This window comes from Eumetopias jubatus, unplaced genomic scaffold (assembly GCF_037043125.1).
Source record: "Eumetopias jubatus isolate StellerSeaLion01/CBP00866 unplaced genomic scaffold, mEumJub1_p1.0 scaffold_5, whole genome shotgun sequence".
NCBI lineage: Eukaryota > Metazoa > Chordata > Mammalia > Carnivora > Otariidae > Eumetopias > Eumetopias jubatus.
In genome coordinates, this window is record NW_028274811.1 from 36115642 (window position 1) to 36129871 (window position 14230).

The window sequence follows — 14230 nt, forward strand, 5'->3', positions numbered from 1 at the left end:
TGTCAGGGAGGCCAGTTACTTCCTCTGTTACCACCATTAATAATAGCTACCATTTGCCACGTGCCTGCTATGTGCTAGGCAATGGACTACAGGCTATGACAATGGTTCTCTCTCCATATTGTAGAGAAGGAAACCGAGGCTGAGTAATTAAGCACTCACATGGGCTAGGCTGCCATGATTGTGATAAAATCATCTCAAACCCAGGTCAGACACTGGGATGATGAAAGAGTTCTTTGTGATTTATGCATTTGTAAGAGTTTCATCGAGATATAAAAATTCACACATGCTTACTCAATAATGAATCCCTTTTATTGAAGATATGAAAATGGTATCACATCAACACTGTCCTTGGAAAGTTTGTTTTGGAGGATTATTGGTTTGGGGTACCAGAGGGGGAAATGATCCCTAACATAGGGGTCAGAGCTTGTCACTTGATTCCTCATGGTACCGGCTCTGCGCCCTCTTGAGCATCTCTGCCCAGACGAGTCCTGCCTCCTTCCATCGCCAGTCCTGACATTCAGATCTAATCATGCTCCTCTTCGGCTAAGAAACCTTTCACAGTTCAGCATCTTTAGAATTAAATCCAAACTCTTCCACGCAGCTTCTGGGGCTCTTCTAGTCTGGTCACAGCCTGCATCATCAACCTCTTGCCAAGAATAATTTCAATGAAAAAGAATTTTAAAAATAAAAAAAATTATTTAAATAAAATAATGCTTAAATATTTATATTCGTGGTGTGCATCAGAGTTTAGAAAGTATACTCACATTCTTCATGTCACTTGCTATTCCTAACAACGATACCAGGCAGGTAAGTAGGTGAGAGCATCCCTCGTTTTTAAAATACACTTTAGATTTTAGAATAGCTTTAGATATACTGAAATGTTCAAAGATAGTACAGTGAGTTCCCAATATGCCACATGCAGTTTCCCCCCATTACTTATATTCTGCATTAGTATGGGGGCATTTCACACCTTTATGAACCAGGATTGATACATTAGTATTCGCTGAAGTCCATACTTTCTCCAGAACTCCTTAGTTTTTACCCACTTTTGTCCTTTTTCTGTTCCAGGAACCCATCCAGAAAGGCACATCACATTTAGTTGTCACATCTTGTTAGGCTTCTCTTGGCTGTGACAGTTTTTCAGACTTCCCTTGTTTTTTATGACCTTTACAGTTTTGATGAGTACTGGTGGGGTATTTTGTAGAATGTTGCTCAATTGGGATTTTCTAATGTTTTTCTTACAGTTATCCTGAGTTTCTTAGGTACTCTTTCTTTCCTTCTTTCTTTCTTCTTCTTTTTTTCTTTCTTTTTTAAGATTTTATTTATTTGTTTGTCAGAGAAAGAGAGAGAGAGAGAGAGAGAGCACAAGCAGGGGGAGTGGCAGAGGGAGAGGGAGAAGCAGGCTCCCCGCTGAGCAAGGAGCCCGATGCAGGACTGGATCCCACAGATAATGTTTGAGCCAGAACAGAAAGAATGAGCAGAGATATCAAGAGGATGCCTTTTAGGATGTCTGAACTCTCCTTACCTCTGGCCTCCCTGCTTCCCATTTAGAGTTCTTCCTTTTGGTTAAGATTTATGGCATCATGTGCCGAAGACAGAGTCACAGAGTCCCTGAAGGTGATCTAGGCAAGGTTTTCTTGGTCTTAGACTTAGAGCAGTTGTTCCTAAACTTGACTGCACATTATAATCACCTGGGACCCTGTTAGTATATGGAATCCCTCCTTCAACCTCCACTTCAGAAATGTGATCTCAGAAAGTCTGGAACGGGGATTGGAGATCTGTATTTAACATCCTCCCTCTGAAAAAAGAAAGTCAGTAAAACCAAAGCAGGCAGTCTGCAATCTAATCATCTTGGCACTTCTGTGAAATACAGCCTCTCCAATCTAATCTGTAATATTGGAACTGTTAAAAAAAATTATACTAGAATCTGTATCTTCTCTCACAGCGGACATACGGAGGAACTAAAATATATAAACGTAAGTGAGGAGAGAGATACTGCTTCAGAGGAGCCTCTTGGAAACTTTTCAGTATTGTAACATTAAAATTCTCTTTACAAGGTTAAACTGGGCCAAACCAAGTATAAAAGTGACAGTTTATAGTTTGGTAACTGGGCAGCCCATTTCATCTTACTGCTCATGATTTATTTGAAGCTCCCTGATCTTGTGCTGTGGTTCTGAGAAATACCCTACTGAGAACGGGGAACTGAGTTACCAGGGTGTAACTTGTCTGTCATTCCAGCTTTTCCAAAGTTGCTTACTAATGAAGCCTGGCTCATTTTCCACAAGCAAAGTTTGTTTTCTAGTTTTCCTGTTTTCTAGCAAATATCTTTTTTTCACGTAAATTTATGAAGGCCTTTTTTTGCTTTTCTCCTTTCCCCCCTCCACTCCCTGCTCCTCCTCTCCCCTCCCCTCCCCCTCCCTCTCCCCCCTGCCCCCTCCCTCCCCTCCTCTCCCTTCCTTTTCCTCCTTCCCTCCTTCTACAGTCACAAAACTAATTTGTTTAAACTAATTGTATTGATTGAATAGGGTAAAATCTGAATTTCAGAATATATTAAAAAGAACTGTAGTTTATAGCTTTCAACTACTGTATATTTAGTGACAGAGATGAAGCTGAAAACCTATGGACAGAAATATTGATACAATGAGATTTTCCCAAGTTAAGGATTAGAGAACAGCAAACTTGTAAATAATTTGAATGCACAGTCTCTGGTTAATTGTTTTTACAAAAATTAATGTTGCTGATGTCTTAACTTTTTTTTATTATAGACATATATACTATAATATTTTATTATTTTCCTTAATAGGATGCTTTTTTTCGTACTCAGGAAAGGTCAACATTTTAGTGCTGCCCCAAATGACCACACCTCATACTAATTTTTGTGATGATGATGATGATGGTGACAATAAAGACAGTCACTGATTTTGAGTGCTTTCAATATGCCAGTCACTTCATATGCATTATTTTATCCAACCCTCATATCAACCCTCTGAGGTAGGTAGGTTATTATTCCCAACTCTAGAGAGGTCAGACAACCTGCCTAAGGTCAGACTAACAAAAGGAAGATTTAGCTTGACCATATAGCACGACAGACCATGATTTGACTATTACCCTATCTCCAATGCCTCATGGGTGCTAGAGTTATACACATACATGTGTGTAACTGATGATAACCTGATGATAGAAACATATTTATATTCTGGGAGGTTAGAGAAGGATCCTACACACAAAATGTCTAAAGTTTTCTCAAACTTTTACTGAAGAGTAACATCATCAAGATGCATGATGATTCCTATTCAGGAACTTCCAGCTCTCTGTCTCCCCATTGAACATAGATTTGACAACCCCAAGGATGAAAGTGGGCATCCAGGATTCCAGTGGAAAAGTTCCAGCACATCGCTGCAGCAAAAAACCCACGGATGGACACATCGAAGAGGGTCAGAACAATAGTTTCACTTTACCCACATAACCCCTCTCCTGAAGGGGCAGAGCTCAATGCCAGATGCCAGAAAAGATCTCCGTGTCCTGATTTCTTTCACAGGGGGAAGCAAGAGCATAGGGAGTAAGTACCCAGCTTCCCAAGATGCAGCCCACGAGGCCCACTTCCTTCTCGCTCATCCAGAACACTGAGGGGATCAGTATGGCTGAGTCTGAGGAGCTGGGAGCAGGGAAGAGAGGTGGGGATTCACAGCAACCAGGATTCAGAACTCAACAAGGGGACGTGGAACTTATTAACTGCTTCACACACTCCATCAGGAGGCCAGCACTGGGGATGCCCTGCTTGCAGGCCCCCTAAGTGGCCCGTACACACGGTTGGCCCATACACACAACGCTAATTCTCTGGGGCCTCCTCTGCACAATGGCTGGCTCCCTGCACCCTCCCCCACTGTCTGGTGAGTGGGAGCTTCTACACACAGCTCATGAGCACATGTGGAAAGCCAGCTCAACACTGTGGGACTGGGAGAAGGCACGCCAACTTGAGCATTTTAGGACACTGCCCTAGGGAAAACAAAGGGGAAGTCCCCTTGACATTGGTCTTGGCAATTTTTTGAATTTGACACCAAAAGCAAAGGCAACAAAAGCAGCAAAACAAAATAAGCCACGGAAATACAAAAAAGAAGTGGGGTTACAATCAAACTAAAAAGTTTCTGCATAGCAAAATCAACAATGAAAAGGCAGTCTATGGAAAGGGAGAAAATATTTGCAAATCATACCTCTGATAAGAGGTTAATATCTGAAATACCTAAGGAACTCATACAACTCAATAGCAAAAAGAAAAAAAAATAACCTAAATATAAAATAGGCAGAGGACTTGAATTGGCATTTTCCAAAGAAGATATACAAATGGTCAACAGTAAGGGCAATGCAAATCAAAACCACAATGAGCTATCACCTCACACGTATTAGAATGGCTGTTATCAAAAAGTCAAAAGATTCGAAACCGAGTATTAGAGAGGATATAGGAAAGAGGAATGCTTGTGCACCGTGATGGGAATGAAATCGAAGTGGCTATGAAAGAAAAGACCGTGGAGTTTTCAAAATAAAATAACATAAAACCACCATATGATCCAGCATTCTCACATCTAGGTATATATCCAAGAGAAGTAAAATCACAACCTTGAAGAGATAACTGAACCCCCAGCATTATTCACAGTAGCTAAGATATGGAAATAATCTGTGTCTGTTGATGGATGAATGGAGAAAGGAAATATGAGAGATACATATACACATATATAATTTACATATTATATATCTTTATGTATTATTTTATACATATATTTTATATTTCATAATATAAGAAAGGAATATTATATATATCATGGAATATTCTGTGTGTATATATATTATATATAAAAATATATATAAAATATAAATATATTTATATATTTATATTTAAATATATAAATATACATAAAATATATATACACACACACATGCACAATGGAGTATTATTCAGTCAAATACGGTCAATCATGCCATTTGCAACAACGTGGATAAACCTGGAGGACATTATGTTAAGTAAAGCAAGCCAGACACAAGGAGACAAATACTCATGATCTCACATGTATATGGAATCTACAGATGTCAAACTCAGAAATGGAGTGGATTGGTGGTTAGCAGGGACTGGGGAGTAGAAGAAATGGGGAGATGTTGGTCAGGGGATATTTATAACTTGCAGTTATAAATTGGGTAAATTCTGGAGACGTACTGTACAGCATGGTGATAGAGTTAATATAGTTAATATTGTAATCTTGAAATCTGCCAAGGGAGTGGATCCAAAGTGTTCTAGCCATACACATGCATGCAAGCACGTGCGCACGCGCGCACACACAAATGGTAACTATGTGAGGTGATGGATATGTTAATTAGTTTGATACTGGTAATCATTTCACAATGCATATGTATATCAGGACATCACAGTGTACACCTTAAAAAAATAAAGTTTTTTTCAGACTTTCAATGCTACTTTAGGGAACTTAAACAGTCTTTAGTTTGGGGACTCATACTTAAGTAAAATGTGTTTCTCCTATTTTTTTTTCTTCCATAGTAGGCTACCTGTAGGGTAATACCAGTAAGGGTTTAGTTAATTTTGACAAAAACTACTTTGGAAACTACTTTGCAAACCCACAATTTTTAACTCATAACTCTGGCACCAAGTCCCTTTAAGATGATAACTTTCCATTCTGTGAAACATACCACCCTACCCCCAAGTGCAGCTTTCGACATGCTTTTGAAAAGTTCAAATAACTCAGAAACTCAGAAACTTAGCACGTTTTCCCAGACTGTGTTGACTCCGTGGAAAGAGAAGGGGAAACCAGTCACATATAAGCAGCCACGGGTTGCTGTCTCCCAACTGGGACCATCTCCTTTTTCACCTAATGGACTCTTTGAAGACTCTCCAGGGTCACTTTGCAGAAATGTGTTTTTCCATGTTTTATTATCACTTCTGGAATGAATACAGTTTCCATCATTCATTTGGCTGCCTCTTGACATAGAGCATATCTCTCTTAATTTCACATTTAAGAATGAGGTGGGGGGAAAGCTGTAGTCTGACAATATCATTGCATAAACCTTCTTTTTACAGAAGAGAGAACATGTTTACCAAAACCACGCTGTTCTCAGCATCAAGTGGTTATGAGAGTAATTCGATAACATGCCCTTTCTGCCTCACAAGCAACTAACTGCCATTCTTTCATCCAGGTGAGCAAGAATATTTGTGGAGTACTTCCTTATGGGAGCAGTCCCTGTTTGGTAAACAAGATAGACTAGATCTTCACCCATGTGAGGATCACCATTTGCCACAAAAGGCATGCAAAGAGAAGAATAAAGTTGCTGGATTTTCTTTACTGACCTATCATGATTTGCTTAAAATTAAATAAATAAGGGGATGGATGTTTTTGTTTTGGGCTTTTATATGGATGCAATGGCCTCCATTTCAATTTGGGCTAGCTGATTTTACTGTTTCTCTATGGTCATGGAAATAGATCTCTCATCTCACCAAATCTTTTGCAAAATACATTTTATTGATCACAAAGGGCCTGCGTGACAGTATGTAGATGGATGAATCTGCACTTATCCTAATTCTAAGCCAAGAAGTGAAAGGGCATGTCCTATGGACTGATTGATAATGCATCAGACAGCTTCTCTATCATCAGAGGCCCCTGAATTGTCTTTATCGTGCCTCCTGAACACTTGCTAATAAAACAGAATTCAGCATAAATGAAACAAGGACAGACAGATAATCTCTGTATGTCTTTTGGAGTCAAACAAGTCTCATGCAGAGGCTTCAAAGTTCAAAAGGGAAGACACTCTACTTCAGCATTGGAGAATAACATAATATTGTAATTTGGTTGTTAAAATAATTCCAGTCTTTCATACTGAAACAAGAGAACAGAAGACTCATTTGTTCATTCATTCATTCGCTTGTTCTTTCCATAAGCGCTTCTTACCTGCCTACAATGAGCCAGAAATGATGCAGGCACAGCTGACAGAGACACGAATAGTATTTGGTCAACAGCTTGAAGCATCCTGCACACTGGAGAGGGCGACAAACACACTCAGGCCTCTTAGGGATGCGCCCTGAGGATGGGTCAGGGCCCTGAAGTTTGGGCCAGGCCTCGGAAAGAAAACCAGGTTGTAATGGAGTTTTGAAAGATAGGTAGATTTTTTTTTTTTCCCAGGTGGAGGGAGGGGGTGTTGAGGACAGAGAAAACAGCAGGGTGTGCTTGAGAAACAGCGGGTTAAGTGGCTGCACACAACGTGGATGAGGGGAGATTAGTAGGGAGGGTAGACAGAGAGGAATGCACCACGAGTAAGATAGAGCTCCTGATGGTTAGCAAGGCCAGAGGGCCCTACAGCACATATCTGATTAAAGAGTTTTGCAATCTGTTGTCTAAAAGACCTCTCCAAGAAGAGGAAGTTTGTGAAAGTAAATGGATTTTTTTTTTTCCTCTTCACATTAGTATCAGGCTGTTTGGGTTCTATTTTGCTTGCACTTGGACAGACTTTCTCCTCCATTATAATGCAATCTCACAGCTGCAGTTTTATGTTCCTGACTGTAACCTCTCCAAGCAGGTCACAAGTACTATAGCAGGAAGGAAAACTTACAGAGGCCCCAACTTTGTACCTCAGATCAGAGAAAAAATTCAGGATGGGGCTGCCAAACTGGCAGCTTTCTTGGTGCTGAAATTGGTGTGAATTTGTCGAAGTTTTTGCAAAGAAATTTAAAAACATCAGAAATTATGTAACTTGGCTTTGAGAAACATTTTTTTTTTTTTCTCCTTTTGGGGGTATTTGGCCTCTCCTCTCTGTCCAAAGAAATGTGCCCATCTGAATCTGGCCCAGAATGGGCCTCCCACCTTATTTCTGGCTCCTCACCCACGGTAGATTTTTCTCACTGCTCATGGGACTCTTACTCAATGTGTCCAGATAAGCTGCTGGAAGGATTTTGGCAGCCAATACCTATCAGTAGTAACCGAAACCTCTGTGCTGCTTGTGTCTAAATGTGAGTCCCAAACATAATTCAAAATTTTCCAGTATGCCCACTGAAGAAGTAAAAAGGGACAGGGGAAATTAACTTTAATAATAATGTTTTACTTAACCAAACATATCCAAAATATTATCATTTTAGAAGGGAATCACTATTAAAACATTAATAAGATATTTTACATTCATATTTCATACTCAGTCTTCAAAACTGGTGTGCATTTTTATACTTAAAACACATCTTATTTTGTACATCTCAAGTGTTCAAGAGCCACATGGGCACAGTAGCTACTGTGATAGACAGCCTGGTTCAATATTTTATCTCAGGACCCGGAAATACTTTTCTTCCTTTGGCAGCCAAACCCCTTAAGTGCTAGAAGGGGCTGAATCAGGGAGAGACTAGAGAAAGCCCACTCTCAGGCTGGCTCCCACAGAGAGCCTCAGGCAGCAGGAACTGCCCTTGACAAAGTGGGAATGTCTGTGAGCCAATAAATATTATCATATGTTGCCTATGAGCGTTGTAGAGGAAAAGTCTATGATCAAAGTGGAAAACATTCTTTTATTGCAGCTTTTGCTTTACGAATAAAGTTGGAGATCACAAGAGTCCTATGAACAGAATCCTGGCACTTAGAGAAGATTTCAGAAGAAATCAAAGACTCCAGAATATCAGAACCGGATGAAATTTTGAGGCCCCATTTACATGTTTGGAAACTAAGACCCACAGAATTTAAGGGGCTTTATGAGCCAGCAGCTGGATAGAAGCAATGTCATGTGTAAGACCTGGTTCTCCCAAATCCTCACCCTAGTAGTGACACCTTGGCCCTCTATCACGCAGTGACACAACATGAGGAATGCAACATCGGAGGAATATACAACTAATTTTAAGGTTGCCTTTGCATAGAATGAGTGGAGACCTAGGTATCACGTGGCTAACCTCATCCATGGAAACAAACAAATTCTTACCATAATTTTTTTTTTCCTTTGGAGGGTGAGGTGGAGGTAGGTATTGGTTTCCTTCCTCAAATGTGCTTATTTTTTAAAAAAATATTTTATTTATTTATTTGAGAGAGAGAGAGAATGAGAGGGGGCAGGGTCAGAGGGAGAAGCAGACTCCCTGCTGAGGGGGGAGCCCAATGAGGGACTTGATCTTGGGACTCCGGGATCATGACCTGAGCCAAAGGCAGATGCTTAGCCAACTGAGCCACCCAGGCGCCTGAACGTGCTTTTTTTTTTTTTATCCTGGTCAATTTATCCAAGCAACAGTCACTCTACACTATAGAGGAAAAATAAAAAAGAGAGGAAGAGAGATACACCGAGAAAGTAAAAGAAGGAATAAGGGCAAATCTTTGGGTAAATAAAACTGTTCCCGTGAGGGTTGGGCTGCCCTTTCCATTCACCCCATTTTGCTGGACTTCATGACCTTGAGGGTTTCCTTTAACCTCAAGAGCCCAGGAGTCTAAGATCTGTTTGACACCGCCTCCCAGAACTCGGGGCAGGAGGGAAGGTTTTGGGTTCTGAGCGATTTTTAAAGGGAAAAAACTATAAGCAGATGATTTAATTACCAACCCTTGAACCGATTTATTTTCGGCAGCAGCAGCAGAGTCGTACAAACCAGTGACATGAGTCAAGTGATTACTGTTTAAATGTGAGAGTTGAAGAGGAGAGAGAAAGGAAAAAAATAAAAAGCTCTGACTTCATATTATGGCTTCAGGCCAGACTGCAAAGAAGGAATCTGTGAAATTCAAGGTCCTTGAGTCTATTATTTCTCTTTGCTATTATTTCTGAAACAAGACCTGGGCGAAATCAATTCAGGTTCAGAAAGAATATTACTTTAATTTTCTACATAAAATTGTCAGGAAGTCTGAGTTAGAAAAGGGGAAAAGACAGATGACTATCACCCAAGCAGAAACTAAATGAATAAATTAAATGAAGCAAAGTACGTTTATATTACCAAAACTCTGGTCATGAGACAAAACACATCTTTTGGCATAAACTCCTAGGGGTTTAAAAAACAAACCATCAACACAAATGATGAGCTAATGCCCCTGAAAATAAACTCTCTTGGGTGTTAGAAGATCAGTTATAGATCAAACAGAATTAGTTTTATTTTGATGCAAATGTATCCTTAAATTTAAGCTTTAATTAGACTTCATCCTAGAATATGAGATTTTCATAAAAAAAGTAGCTTCTATTCCCCCTTCTCAAGTAACCGACACACAGTTTTTGAAAAACGGGAAAGCTCTTGGGAACATGATTCTGCCTAACAATGATGAAATACTAACTTTCTCGCTCTATTTTCAGAGTGGGTTTTCCACTAACCATAAATTCAATCTGCCTCTAATTCAATCTCTACCAGATGTTGAAAGAACGGCAAGGAATCTGAGGAAGTTGGTGATAACACTTATATGAGTCTTCCCTGCAGAGATATTCAAGCAGGCTGGTGGGACCGTTTCATTGCTATTAAGCTTTTGGCATTTTAAGGGACTTTAGTTTTTATGTTTTACATATTCCTCCTTCCCTCTTGGTTAGCAGAAACTTTTCTAGGGTTTGTTCAGCCTGAATTGCTGGCACGGTGAGATCAGTCAGGATAGTCTATGGTTGTTGGTATGATACAGACTGATGTTTCCACGGTTCTCTCCTTCCTGGGTAAATACCAGCCCATTCTCTGGGTGGAGAAGCAGGTAGAGTTGATTTTTGGCATTCAATTCAGTAAAAGTGTTGGGTGCTTACGTGGTGACCAGCCATGCTAGACGCTGTGTCTATGAGTGCCCACATGTTCTATGTGGTGAGCTTACAGTCTGGAGATCAAATGACTCTATTTCATATCGCCTTTCTTTCTTTCCTTTTTTTTTTTTGACAAACACACTAACCTTATTTCCTCTTAGGTATACAAAATTCACGGGCTGCCCAATTGGGGCAGGCATATCTCCTCTTGGTTAGGATTTATTCTGAATTTCTGTCCCTCAAATAAAAACTGACCTCCCCTACAACACTTTCTCTCCTGATTTTGCTCTCTAGTGACAAGAGTTAGTTTGATCCATGATCTCCCAGAGCTGGAAGGAATCATACAGCTCACACCATCCAACATTCTCATTTTAGATATGGGGAAATGGAATCCCCAAGTGTTTGGTTCAACAAATATTTAATAAGTATCTACTTGGGGCCAGTGAGTGTGCCAGTGTCAGAGTAAGACGAGATTCCTCTCATGATTATTTTGTTGGACTACAATTACAGATAGGTAATTGGAATACTTTAAGCGCAAAGAGGATGGTATGCTTTGGGTGTTATGGCGCTCATGGGGAGGGCATGGGCGGGGGCTCCTTGGATATGATGTCTAGGCCAAGGTGTAAAGGATGAGATGGTATTGGCAGGGTAAAGGCTGGGTGAGGAGAGGCAAAGGGATGCTGCAGGGAAAGGCATGAGCGAAGTCATGAACAGACTCAGCTTGGTATGTGTGAGTCTAGAACCCTGGTCTCTTCCTTGTGAGCCTAGCGTCCCACGGACCACCCCAGATCGCCTCCATGGACTCACGGGAAGCAAATGCCTGGAGAAGGTTCTAAATGATTTCCTTGATTTTGTGGACATCTGCTGCTTTTGCCCGATGGGCAGCCATTTCCAATGATAACAACAGTTCAATTTCTTTTTTTGGGGAACCATCTCTATCCCACAGTCCCTCCGAGATTTCAAAGGAGGCTGACCCCTGCCCCAAGGCTCCAGGGGTTAGTACCTGACCTGGCTCTAGCTAATCAATATATTCTATCCTCCTAGGAAAGTGACTAGCACAGCAATGTGCATACGAACCAGGCCAGGCCAATGAGATTCAGTTCTACCATGGATTTGTTTTCATTTATGTGAATCCCTTTTTTAGCTTGAGACTCTTTCATCAGCTATTTGAAGGTTCCTAACATGCACATCAAGAAACATTTCTGAAAGCTTTCTATGTCACAGGCATTGTTTTAGGATCGAATTTACATGGAGATTCCAGATGCTATGGCACAGGCATAGACCAGGACATTTGGGAGCTCAGATCTCATGGATGGCTTTTTCCAACTCTGGTCAATCCTTGAAAGCCAGCCCTGACCTCTAGATCCAACCTGCCCATGGCAAAATAAACTTATTAAAAGATGAGTCTTGTGAAATTTCCGGCTTCCTTGTTGGGTGGGATGGGTGGTAAAACATACAAGGGCGAGGCTTAGGGGACCTCAGCTCGGTCTCCTGTGGGTGGTGACCCATTTTTCTCTTCTTCTCTGAATCACAGGCCTTGGTACTGAGGATGCCACTCAATGATTACTGGCTCAGTGGAGAAGGACTGAGTGAGCCCTGTCCTTGGTCCCTCTACACTTGTTTGAGTTCTTAAGGAGCAGAGCGGTTGTCCTGAGAGAAAATGGGGGCAGTAGAGGCTGAGTTTTCCCTCTCAGATTACCCCAGGCAGCAGTGATGCTGGGCAAGGGGGTGTGGGGTGTGAAGACTGGGGAGGGGCGTAGGACCCAGCACCAACCAAGACCTCCAGGAAGGCAGTGAACGCTGTATTCCTGGCATTGCCTGACTGCCACTGAAGAAACATTTGGAAAACCCGGGAAGGCGTAAGGAAGAACAGAAATGTTGCCAGGGTCCCACTCTGCAGAGCTAACTTCTGTTAACGGTTTTGTGGCTTCTAGGCTTCTTTTCCACACGAATACATTCCTGCACACCTCTAAGCTCATGAACACACAGAGACACCCAGGGCCCTTGGGAACTGCCTCTGTTGCTTTATCCCTGGCTTTTTCTACTGCACAGGGTATCCTGGGCATTTCCCTCCCATGCAAAGTATTCTTAAGCCTGCTGGATTAACCTCCAAACAGTTCCAAGATGCCCTTATCTGACTCCCACGTTTCTAAGTCTGTGCCAGCCGCCTGAGAGCAGTTTTCTCTTGGCCACTATTTCAGGGGTGCAATCTGCCAGCTGCCACCTTCTCCTCCTCCTGCAGCAGCCAAGTGATTTATTGGCCCCAAGAAAAAGCCCAGGGCCAGGATCAGGGACCAGCCCTAGGGACAGGAGGATGGGAAGTGCCTTGCTAATTCCAGACAGGTATGGAAAACTGGTAGCCATACCGTTCACACCCTGGCTGATGATGACTCAAATGCAGATCTCATCTCACCATCTGCCCCCTGCTTCAAAATGCTCAGTGGCTGCCCATTGTTTTTAGAACGGCTACCTAAATCCTTATCACTGGGGGACTCTGAGCAGTTTGGCCCCTGGGGACCTCCTTGGCACCCTCTCTTCTGCCTGCCCTTGTGGCCCAGACTTTCTTTCTCATTCCTAGCACAGTTAGTCTCTTTCAGGCCTAAGGGGCTCTTCTCTACCCCTTCTGACTCTCCTCCTAATCCTGGACGACTATTTAAAGTCCTACTTACCCTTCAGCCCCATCCGGCGACATTTCTTCAGGGAAGGTGCCCTTAGGACTGGTGCGCTGGTTTGGTTCCGTGTATCTGCTCTTCGCTGCACTCACTGCACTGGGATCTGCAAATGCCTATCATCCTATGTGACCGCTTGCTTGAATCTCTTTGTCTCCTGCTGGACTGCAAATTTTATGAGGGCAGAGACGTTGTCTGTGCTGCTCCCTGGGTAATCCTTAGTGCCTGGGTCAGCACTGAGCATATATAGTAAGTTCTCAAGAAATCAGTGTAGGATGAATAATGTCATATTGTCATTTTGTGCCAGGATTTTGTGTCCCCTTAGTGCCTGTGGTTCTTGATCACGCCGCTTGGAGGAATGAAGAGGTAGACCAGACGAAGAGTGGTGGGCAGCAAAGCCAAGTGTATTGAGCAAGAGTACAGAGCTCCTAGGGAGGGAGGAGACCCGAGTGGGTTTCCCCCGGAGTTTCTAAGTTTAGGGGTTTTTATGAGCTCTTTTTGCGGAACTTTCTTAAGCAATCAGGGTGTGCTGAGTTGTACCAATCAGGGCTTTGGTCACATATCTGTCTACCTATTAGGTTAATGTCCACGTGCTGATGGTCTTTTGTTTGTTTGTTTGTTTTGCTGACATCTGGGGGCTTAGGTCTTAACTGCCCCTTGCCCATGGTATTGACAAATGTTTCTGTGGTTAATTGTCTTATTTTAGGACGTTTTGCAGAAGTCATTTCTGCAAAGGCTGCAAAGCAGAATGTCAGTGCACTCCTGTCTAAGCTACAAAACAGGATGTCAGTGCTATTTTATTTTAGCTGTCCTGACTCCATATTTTCTTGTTGGGGACCCTGGCCCTGACTACC

General features: G+C 42.0%; 1 long non-coding RNA gene across 1 annotated transcript; it reads right to left on the bottom strand.

Moving 5' to 3' along the window:
• Positions 1-287: 287 nt before the first annotated feature.
• On the bottom strand, positions 288-13822 carry LOC148164341 (uncharacterized). Its single transcript, XR_015768166.1, has 2 exons — positions 13377-13822; positions 288-646 (listed from the first exon to the last, which is right to left on the bottom strand). It is a non-coding gene; the product is annotated as an uncharacterized LOC148164341 (long non-coding RNA).
• Between the last annotated feature and the right edge of the window lie 408 nt (positions 13823-14230).